We start from the raw sequence: 9,497 nt of genomic DNA, 5'->3' as shown, positions 1-9,497 counted from the left end.
CCCTCGGAAACCCTGTACAGGGTCGCTATGGGTCGGACCCGACTCGAAGGCACTTAACAACAACAACAACAACAATCTCGGCATACTGCTCACTGCCCCTTTAATGACTCCCTCCTGGTCCTCTGTCCCATCTAAGTGAGTGGACCTTGGAAGTTCTCACTGAGTGGGTATGCAATTGATCATTCCCTAGCCTGACCCTTCCTTCTATTCTCAGACTTTGGAATAGAACTGCATGTCAAAAGGGAATAAAAATGGAAGGAGCTGGGTTCCCAGAAGTCAGAGCATGGGATGTCTTTCTTACACTGCCCCAGAAAACTCCCAAGGGCTCTCTTCTCTGTGATGCCTTTTCAAACTCCTGTGGGAAGTTACTCAATTTCTATTTTCTTGTTCTTGACTTACCCTTTGTATTTGCCTCAATTTTAGCATTTAGCACCTAGTCATATATTAATAAATTTGCTTTTCCTTTTCTTCTAAATAGGAAAAATGCTGGCTCATATTGCTAATACTTTAATTGAGAGCTTTACGTATGTTACCTCTTTCAAATTTCATAGCAATCTTATGAAGTAGGTACAACTCTTCCATTTTACAAATGCAAAGATTTGGGGGGCGGGGGTGGAAATCAGACAGTCAATATATAGTAATATTTTCTAGCAACTGTGAATTCCTTGAAGATGGAGCTTATCATATTTTTTGCTCTCCCTTCACCCAGCACATAACTGACATTCAGGGTAGGTTGGGTTGAATGCTAGGTGGTTGGATGAGTAAGGAAATGACAAGAGAGAGACTGTTCAGATGAGAACCCAAGTCAGCAGAGCTCAGGATGAACTTGGTGGGGAAGGATAGAGGGACTGATACTTTTGTACATCAGTTGTTCCTGCTGTGGAGCCCTGGAGAAGTGGGGGTTTGGGTTTTATGAAACCAGGTCCTATGGTTATGGCTCCTCTGTTAGAACTCACCTACTAATCACCCCTGCACAAGGCCTATTGTCTAGGTGACCATTAGACTGAATGGGGAGAGTAGTGCCTGGTTGTAGTGACCACATGTGCTCACAGTGCTCAGAGGAGGGCTAAACTGTGGCTTTCTAATCCAGAGTTGTGACTGTCCTCAGAGAGAGGACATGCAGGCCCAGGTCATCCAGGCAGGGAGCCTGTTCCTTCCTCATTATGTCCTTCCCTTCCCTGCTTGCTAGTAAGTCAGGGGTCCAGGTATGGATTGCCCACATGTAGAACAGGGCATTTGTGTCCTTGTTCATTAGGTGGTGCTGTGGTTGCATCCTTTGAACTACCTTAAATGTCATTCAGCCCCACCCCTCTCCTTGAATTCTCCACTCTTCCCTCTCCAACTCTCTCCTTCATTTCCATCACCCTTCCTGGCAGATCACACTCACCCGTCCATAGACAGATTCTCCTTATGTCCAAGGTGGCATTTTTCTGTTCCACAGGATTGCTGACCACACAGGTGAGATGGGCATCCCTCTGGCTCAAAGACATACTCAGGCTCAGATTCCTGGAGTTGAGGGCTGGCCCCAGTGTGCCATACTGATTCTCCTCCCCAGAAAGGTACTTGACCAACCAGGTCACACTCAGATTCTCTGTGACTCCTGGGGTTCCACACTCCAGGGTGACATTGCACCAATCTAATGTGTTTAATGATGAATGTGTGAGAATCTTGGGGTGAGGGATGGGCTCTAGGGTGAGAGGGGACAAAAAAAAAAAAAAAAAAAAACAGATTGAAGATTGAAGACCCACTCATATCAAACATATCAGCCTCTCTTACCAGGGGGTGCAATGATGTGATAAAGCCTGTTTCCTTATTCCCCCTTCCAGTTGAAAGGCAGATGGCTGAGGCCCTTCCATGCTAAGGGAGGAACTGAGACATCTCTTGACAATGGACATGTTTATCTACTCCAAGGAGCTAGGTCAAATAACTTCCTGGACTTTCCAGGCCTCTCTGGAAAAGTTCCGACCCTAGACTCTCTCCCATAGCTCCTCCACTCCTCAAATCACCCACTCATAGATTTTATATGACCTCTGTGGGGAAATAAATGTGAACCTAGAATTCATATACTTCCTAAGATAGCATTAAACAAAAGAGTAGATACTCTTGTCATTGTTGTTAAGTGCTGACGAGACAGTTCTGACTTGTATCAACCCTGTATAGTGTTTCCAAGGAGCAGCTGGTGGGTTTGAACTGCCGACCTTGCTGCTCAAACTGACCTTGAGGTCCAGCACACTATCACGTAGTGCCACACCAGGACTCCAAAAAGATACTCTAGAATCATGCAAATGTTTAGGAAGCTAATCATGTTCTAAAACAGAATCATTCAAGGACATAAAGAGAAAATTTTTAAATGAATTCACTGCTTGCCAACCAGGTCCCCAACCGGGTCCACAGAAGCCCACTGAATATTGTAAGGCTTAGCTCACCGCTTCATTGTTGCCTTTACCCCACTTCTCCCCATTGGTGATGCATGTGGTCACCAATCAGAGCGTGCATTTCCACCAAGTCTCAGTCTTGGAAGGGGGCCTGCGTTGAGAGGACCTGACCACCTGCCCCGATGTCTCCTAGGGAAGCGACCCATTTGTTCCTGCAGTAACAGTCCATCTGCCTCCATTGTTTCGTGTTTTTCCTGTAGGTCTTTCATTTGACCTACACCTATTGATGCAGTAGCTCAAAAGAGGGAACAAGTCCTTATAGCAAGGATCATTCCCACCCCCTCCACACACAGAGTAAACAGGGATGGGCAACTTGGACATTAGCTACCCAAAATGGAGTGGCTAATAAGGCAAGAAGTGACTGGATTACAAGCGTTCAAGAGGGAACCTAGATGCAGAGGGCGTGAAAGAAGGTAGAACCTCCACTGAGTAGTATACAATCTGTCTAGGCGGGGCTGATGAAAGGAAATGAGGATGGGTCTCTTGTGATACAATAGTGAATAATTGTTATCAGGACTGCTTATGAGGGTTAGAAATGTAAGGGTAGATTTTTTGTAGCAAGGAGGGGAGTGATTAACTTTTCAGCCTAGAAGTGGAGGTCCCTGGGACCATCAAGGGGGAAGAGTGGAGAGACGGACCCTGCCCAGAGATGCAGTGATGCCTGAGATGGAGGCAGATGAAGTGGAGAGATGGAGCAGTTGGGGACTTTAGACACAGAGAGGGAGAGGGGCTGTGTGTTGATGACCAGGGGGCAGACTTGTAGTGTATACCCTTTCATTGGTTGATGATGCATGGAGGGGATTGTAACCATGGCAATGAAACGATATACGATAGGATGAATGTGAAACTAATGTTCTCCCATGTAAACTATCACATAATTCACAATAAAGCATTTTTTAAAAAATTAATTCATGAATGAAGTAGAAAGAAGATATAGCAGTGATCAAAGAAACCAGTGAAACTTACAGTCAAGGCTAGATAATCAAATATTCATCATGCATATGATAATGATCATCTATACATAATTATTTATATTTTAACTACAGCACTAAATGAACTAGAGAACAGAAAGGGAAAATGTTAAAGTTCTTTTTCCCTTCAGAGGAAGAAAAAAAATAATGATTATATTCAAATGGTAAAGTAAAAAATTTAAGTTTAATAACCAACAGAATGAGATAAGGTTGTATAATTTTCAGTTTACTAGAGAGGTTTGTATCAAAGAAAATTCAACTAATTCAACAAAATGTAAGGATAAAAAATAAGAAGAAAGTATAGTAACTAGAAAATGTTATATAAATTGTCAGGAGTAAGTACATACATATAATAATTGAAATATATTTAAATGCATTATATCCCCGTTAAAAGACAAATGCTCTCAGGTTGGGTTAATTCAGTGTATGCTATCTATATTGTCTAATGACAAAGATTTAAAAGAAAGAGATGGAAAAAACTAGAGTAAGTAGGTAAATGTTGATGAAAGAATTGCAGTAATTGCAATACTATGTTGTTAAGTTGTTAAGTGCCATCGTGTTGGTTCTGACCCATAGCGACCCTGCATAGGGTTTCCAAGGAGCAACTGGTGAGCTTGAACAGCTGACCTTGCAGTATAAACGGCTTTGCAGTCTGGCACATTAACCCACAAAGACGCACCAGAACTCTAATACTAACTATGTTGTTGTTGTTGTTATGTGCCATCGAGTCGGTTCCGACCCATAGCGACCCTGTATAGGGTTTTCGAGGGTGTAAATCTTTACGGGAGTAGAAAGCCACATCTTTCTCCCGCGGAGCAGCTGGTAGTTTCAAACCGCTGACCTTAAGGTTCGCAGCCCGATTCGTAGAATACTAACTATAGACTCAATCAAATTTAAAAGAAAAATTAAGGAAGTTAGAGAGAGATATTTTAAATTAATATGCATCTAAAACATGGTTTGGAGTCCTGGTGTGGCCCTGTGGGTTAATGCACCAGACTTCAAAGCCGTTTGTACTGCAAGGTCGGCTGTTCAAGCTCACCAGCTGCTCCTTGTAAACCCTATCCAGGGTCGCTATGGATCGGAACCGACTTGACGGCACTCAACAGCAACAACAACAAAACATGGTTTAGAGATGCAAAATGCAAAGGTGAATCCTGAGAAGCTATTAGAAGTTCAAGGATAAATTTACAAACCCTCTATTACTATGGTGGATTTTTAGCAAGGCTTTCTCAGAAATTAGATCAAGACATCCAATAACCAGAAAGGAAATAAAGGACTTTTGTACACAGCATATTTTTTTCATACATTCCTGGAATATTCACAAGAAGACAAGAATTGGGCTCTGTGTGACGATACAAAAAAAAAATAAAATAAAATTCCACAAAGTAAAACTCATAGGCTATATTTCTCTTAAAATTAGTTCAATAAAGTAATTCAATAGGTGATTCACAAGAAAAGCAAAATTTCTGGGTTAAACATCCCTTCTAAAGAAATTACTAAAAAAAAGAGAAAAGGAAAAGGAAACAAAAACTATTTATAAATGAACAAAAATAAAACAATATGTGAACTATAAACAAAATAGTTCACCAGGAAAAGTTGCATGTAACTCCAAATTCACTTATTCGGAAGCATGTTGTTGTTGTTATGTGCCGTGGAGTCGGTTCAGACTCATAGAGACCCTGTACAGGGTTTCCAAAGCTGTAAATCTTTACGGGAGCAGAAAGCCTCATCTTTCTCCCGTGGAACAGCTGGTAGTTTCGAACTGCTGTCCCTGAGGTTCGCAGCCCAATTCGTAACCACTACGCTACCAGAGCATAGAGAATTGAAAATAAATGAAATGCAGATAGGTAAATAGGTTAATAGAAAGGGTAGTAGGTGACTCACTCCACACACTCCTTCCCAGTCCTCTTCTTTGTCCTTGCCTGGAAAGCTAACTTCTCACTTTTTATCTCTCTGACAGTTTCAGTCTGACCAATGAAAAAGGGGATATTTGCTAGGTAGAAGGGATGTTCATTCCTGAAAAAACCAAAGCCTTAATACAAGAAAGGCTTTCACGTTGTCCTTCTCTGTTGGCTACTTAATTATGGAATGATGTCTGTAATCATAGCCTTTTAGGACCATGAGGGCATAAACATGAGGACAAAAGCCTATATGCCAAACAATGACAGCAGAGCTGAAGGAAAGAGAGAATCTGGGTCCTTGATGACTGATGAGCAATTGAAAGCAATGTGATCGGATACTTTCTTCTGATTTCTTCTTTGGTGAGAGAAATAACTCTATTGACTTAAAAGTCTTTGAAACTCAAGTTATGTTAATTGTAGTATAAAAAGATTCATAACTGATATAGAAGGATTTTCTTCTTTGATCCTCTACTTTACCAAGCATGTCCTTTTCCAAGGATTGTTGTTAAGTGCTGTCAAGTCAATTCCAACTCATAGCAAATCTGTATAGCGTTTCCAAGGAGTGGCTGGAGGGTTTGAACCACCAGCTTGGCAGTTAGCAGTCTGCTGCTTATCTTAAAAGGCCACATCAGGGACTGGTCCCTCCTAATAACATGTCCAAAGTACATGAGACAAAATCTTACCATTCTTACTTCTAAGGAGTATACCGACTGTACTTCTTCCAAGGATTTTTTACCTTTTTGTTTACCTTTTTGGCGGTCTATGGTACTTTCAACATTCTTTGCCAATATCAAAATTCAAATGCATCCAGGTTTCTTCTGTCTTTCTTACTCATTATCCAGATTCCACATGCATCTGAGGTGATTGGATTTACCATTGTTTGGATCAGGCACACCTTAGTCCTCAAACTGACATCTCCCTCTTTAACACTTCAAAGAGGTCTTTTGAAGCAAATTTGCCCAATGCAATATGTTGTCTGATTTCTTGACTGCTGCTTCCATGAGAACTGATTGTGGATTCCAGTACAAAGAAAACCTCATCCTCTACAACTTCAGTCTCTTCTCCATTTATTATGATGTTATTTATTAGTCCAGTTGTGAGGATTTTTGTTTTCTTTGCATTGAGGTGCAATCCATACTGAAGGTTGCAGTCTTTGATCTTCATCAGCAAGTACTTCAAGTCCTTTTCACTTATAGCAAGCAAGGTTGTGTCATCTGCATATTGAAGTTTGTTAATGAGCATTCCTCCAATTCTGATGCTGTGTTCTTCTTTACACCTTTGACTTCTCAAATTATTTGCTCAGCATACAGATTGAATGGTGGTGGTAGTTATGTGCTTTGGAGTCAGTTCTAACTCATAGCAACCCTTCATAGGGTTTCTGAGGCTGTAAAACTTTATGGGAGCAGAAAGCCTCATCTTTTTCCTGCAGAACAGCAAGTGGAAGTTTCTAACTGCTGACCTTGAGTTTAGCAGCCTGACTCGTAACCACTAAGTTACCACAGCAATTTACAGATTTGATAACTATGGTTGAAGAGTACAGCCCTGGCATACATCTTTCCTGATTTTAAACCACCCAGTGTTTCCTTGTTCTGTTTGAATTACTACATCTTGGTCTATGTACAGGTTCCACATGAAAGGAATTCCCATTCTTTGCAATGTTATCCATCGTTTTTTATGATGTACACAGTCAAATGCCTTTACATAATCATGAAACATACATAGACATCTTTCTGGTATTCTCTGCTTTCATCCAAGAACAAACTGACATCAGCAATGATATCCCTAGTTCCACATACTCTTCTGAATATGGTTTGAATATCTGGCAGCTCCCTGCCAATGTACTGTTTTAAAATTATCTTCAGTAAAATTTTACTAGCATGTGATTAATGATAATATTTGATGATTTCTACATTCGGTTGGGTCACCTCTCTTTGGAATGGGCATAAATATGAGTCTCTTCCAAATTGCTTGGCATAGACTAGTGAGTACTTCCAGTGCTAGATTAGTTTGTTGAAACATTTTTATTGCTATTCAGTCAATTCCTGTAGTTATGTTTTTCAATAATGCCTTCAGTGCAGATTGGACTTGAATACCATCAGTTTTTGGTCATATGCTACCTCCTGAAATGGTTGAACAGCAACCAAAATTTTTAGTACAATGAATGTGTATTCCATCCATTTTCTTATAATGCTTCCTGTATCATTCAATATTTTTTCCATATTGTTGTTGTTAGGTGCTGTTGTGTTGGCTCTGACTCATAGTGACCCCATGTACAACATAATGAAACACTGCTGAGTCCTGTGCCATTCCCCCCAAAATCACTGTTAGCCTTGAGCCTACTGCTGCTGCCACTGTGCCAATCCATCTAATTGAAGGTCTTCCTCTCTTTTGTTGACCCTCCACTTTATCAAGCATACGTCCTTCTCCAGGGACTGGCCCCTTCTGATATGTCTGAAGTATGAGAGACAAAGTCGAGCTATCCCGACTCCTAAGAATCATTCTGGCTGTACTTCCTCTTACACAGATTTGTTTGTTTTTCTGGCAGTCCATGGTGCTTTCAATAAACTTCATCAATACCATAACTCAAATGCATCAATTATTCTACAGTCTTCCTTACTCATTGTCAAACTTTCGCATGCCTATGAGACTGCTGAAAATACCTATAGAATCCTTCAATGTTGCAAGTGGAGGCTTGAATGTTTTCTTTAGTTCTTTCAATTTGAGAAATAGATATGCTCTTACCTTTTGGTTTTCTAACTCCAGGTCTTTGCACATTTCATTTTAATACTTAATTTTGTCTTCTCAAGTTGCCCTTTGAAATGTTCTGTTAAGCTCTCTTACTTTATCATTGCTTCCATTAACTTTAGCTAGTTTATGTTCAAAGGCAAATTTCAGAGTCTCTTCTCTGACACCTACTATGGTCTTTTCTTTCCTCTCTTTTTTTTTTTTTCTTTTAAGTTTCAATTGTGAATTGAATGATAGCTTATGTGGGAGAACAGCGGTTTCACACTCATCCTATTAAATTTCCTTTCATTGCAATGATTACAATCCCCTCCATGCAACATAATTCAACAGCATTTGCTTCTATTTCCTCTGGGGTTTTTTGTGGGGGATGTACACAAAGACTCAGGAATATTTAAACAACCAAAGGGCACATTCTGCAAACCTGCCTCTTGGCCGCCAGCACAGTCTTTCTCTTCCCATGAGTCGTGAGTCCCTCAGCTACTCTATTTCTCCATGTCATCATCTCTGTCTCCATCTTTGGTGTCATTGCTTCTCTGGATAGAGTCCCACATTCCACTCATGCGCTTCTCCCTAGATGGTCCTAGGGCCCTCTGTTCCTGGACTATAAGATTAACTACTCCCTCTTTTCATTACAAAACTTCTACTTTTACAGTTGTAACCATTGCAATTAGTCATGATAACAATTACTCACTATTGAATCATAAGAATCTTATCCCCATCTCCTTTCACCAAATCTGTCTAGACAAGATAAAAACTAATCAGTGGGGATTCTACCTTCCCCTGCACACTCTAAAACTAAACTCCTTCTTGAAAACTTGTAAACCAGTCACTTCATGCCTTTATAGTAGCCCCTCCCCCCAATTTTAAGTAGCCAATGTCTAAGCTGCCCATCCCTATCAATCCTGTTAACAGGGGGGATGGCAATGATGCTTGATGTGAAGACTCCTTCCCTCTTGGTTGGTATTTTGAGCTACTACATCTGTAAATATAGGTCAAGTTCATCAAATTGTAGCAATTTACACTTGTTTCCTTTGTCAATTTTTTTTTTAATCTTCCTCTAGTTGAGTTCTGATTATCAAACCATTGAAACTAGGTTGAATGGGTACTATCTGCAGGTTTGGGCTTTCTTGTATATCTCACCTCACTTTGTATCAGCTGGATGCTTCACTTTCAGCACTAGCGCTCAATGGCTAAGTCCTTTTCCATGGACCCAGGACTCCCCAGGTTTCATGATACTTCAGACCAACCATCCTTCTTTTTCTTTCTCTCATCTCCAGGTTGACAGGAGTCTTTGGAATGTGGTCGAACTCAGCCCATATCTTCCTTACTGCTTTTCCACTCACCAGTAGACCAATGTGGTCACCACCAAGCTTACATGCCTGTTCATGTATTCCCTTTGAGTTTCAGTCTTGGAAGGGGATTTGTCCTGAAGGGATTTGATTGCT

The 9,497-nt window shown here is 40.7% G+C and overlaps 1 pseudogene; it reads right to left on the bottom strand.

Moving 5' to 3' along the window:
• The window catches only part of LOC102821266, a 113,976-nt pseudogene that overhangs the window by 78,939 nt on the left and 25,540 nt on the right, over window positions 1-9,497 (bottom strand).

Source organism: Chrysochloris asiatica, unplaced genomic scaffold, assembly GCF_000296735.1.
Source record: "Chrysochloris asiatica unplaced genomic scaffold, ChrAsi1.0 scaffold00042, whole genome shotgun sequence".
Lineage (NCBI taxonomy): Eukaryota > Metazoa > Chordata > Mammalia > Afrosoricida > Chrysochloridae > Chrysochloris > Chrysochloris asiatica.
The sequence above is the reverse complement of the archived record's forward strand: the minus strand, read 5'-3'. Positions and strand labels throughout refer to the sequence as shown.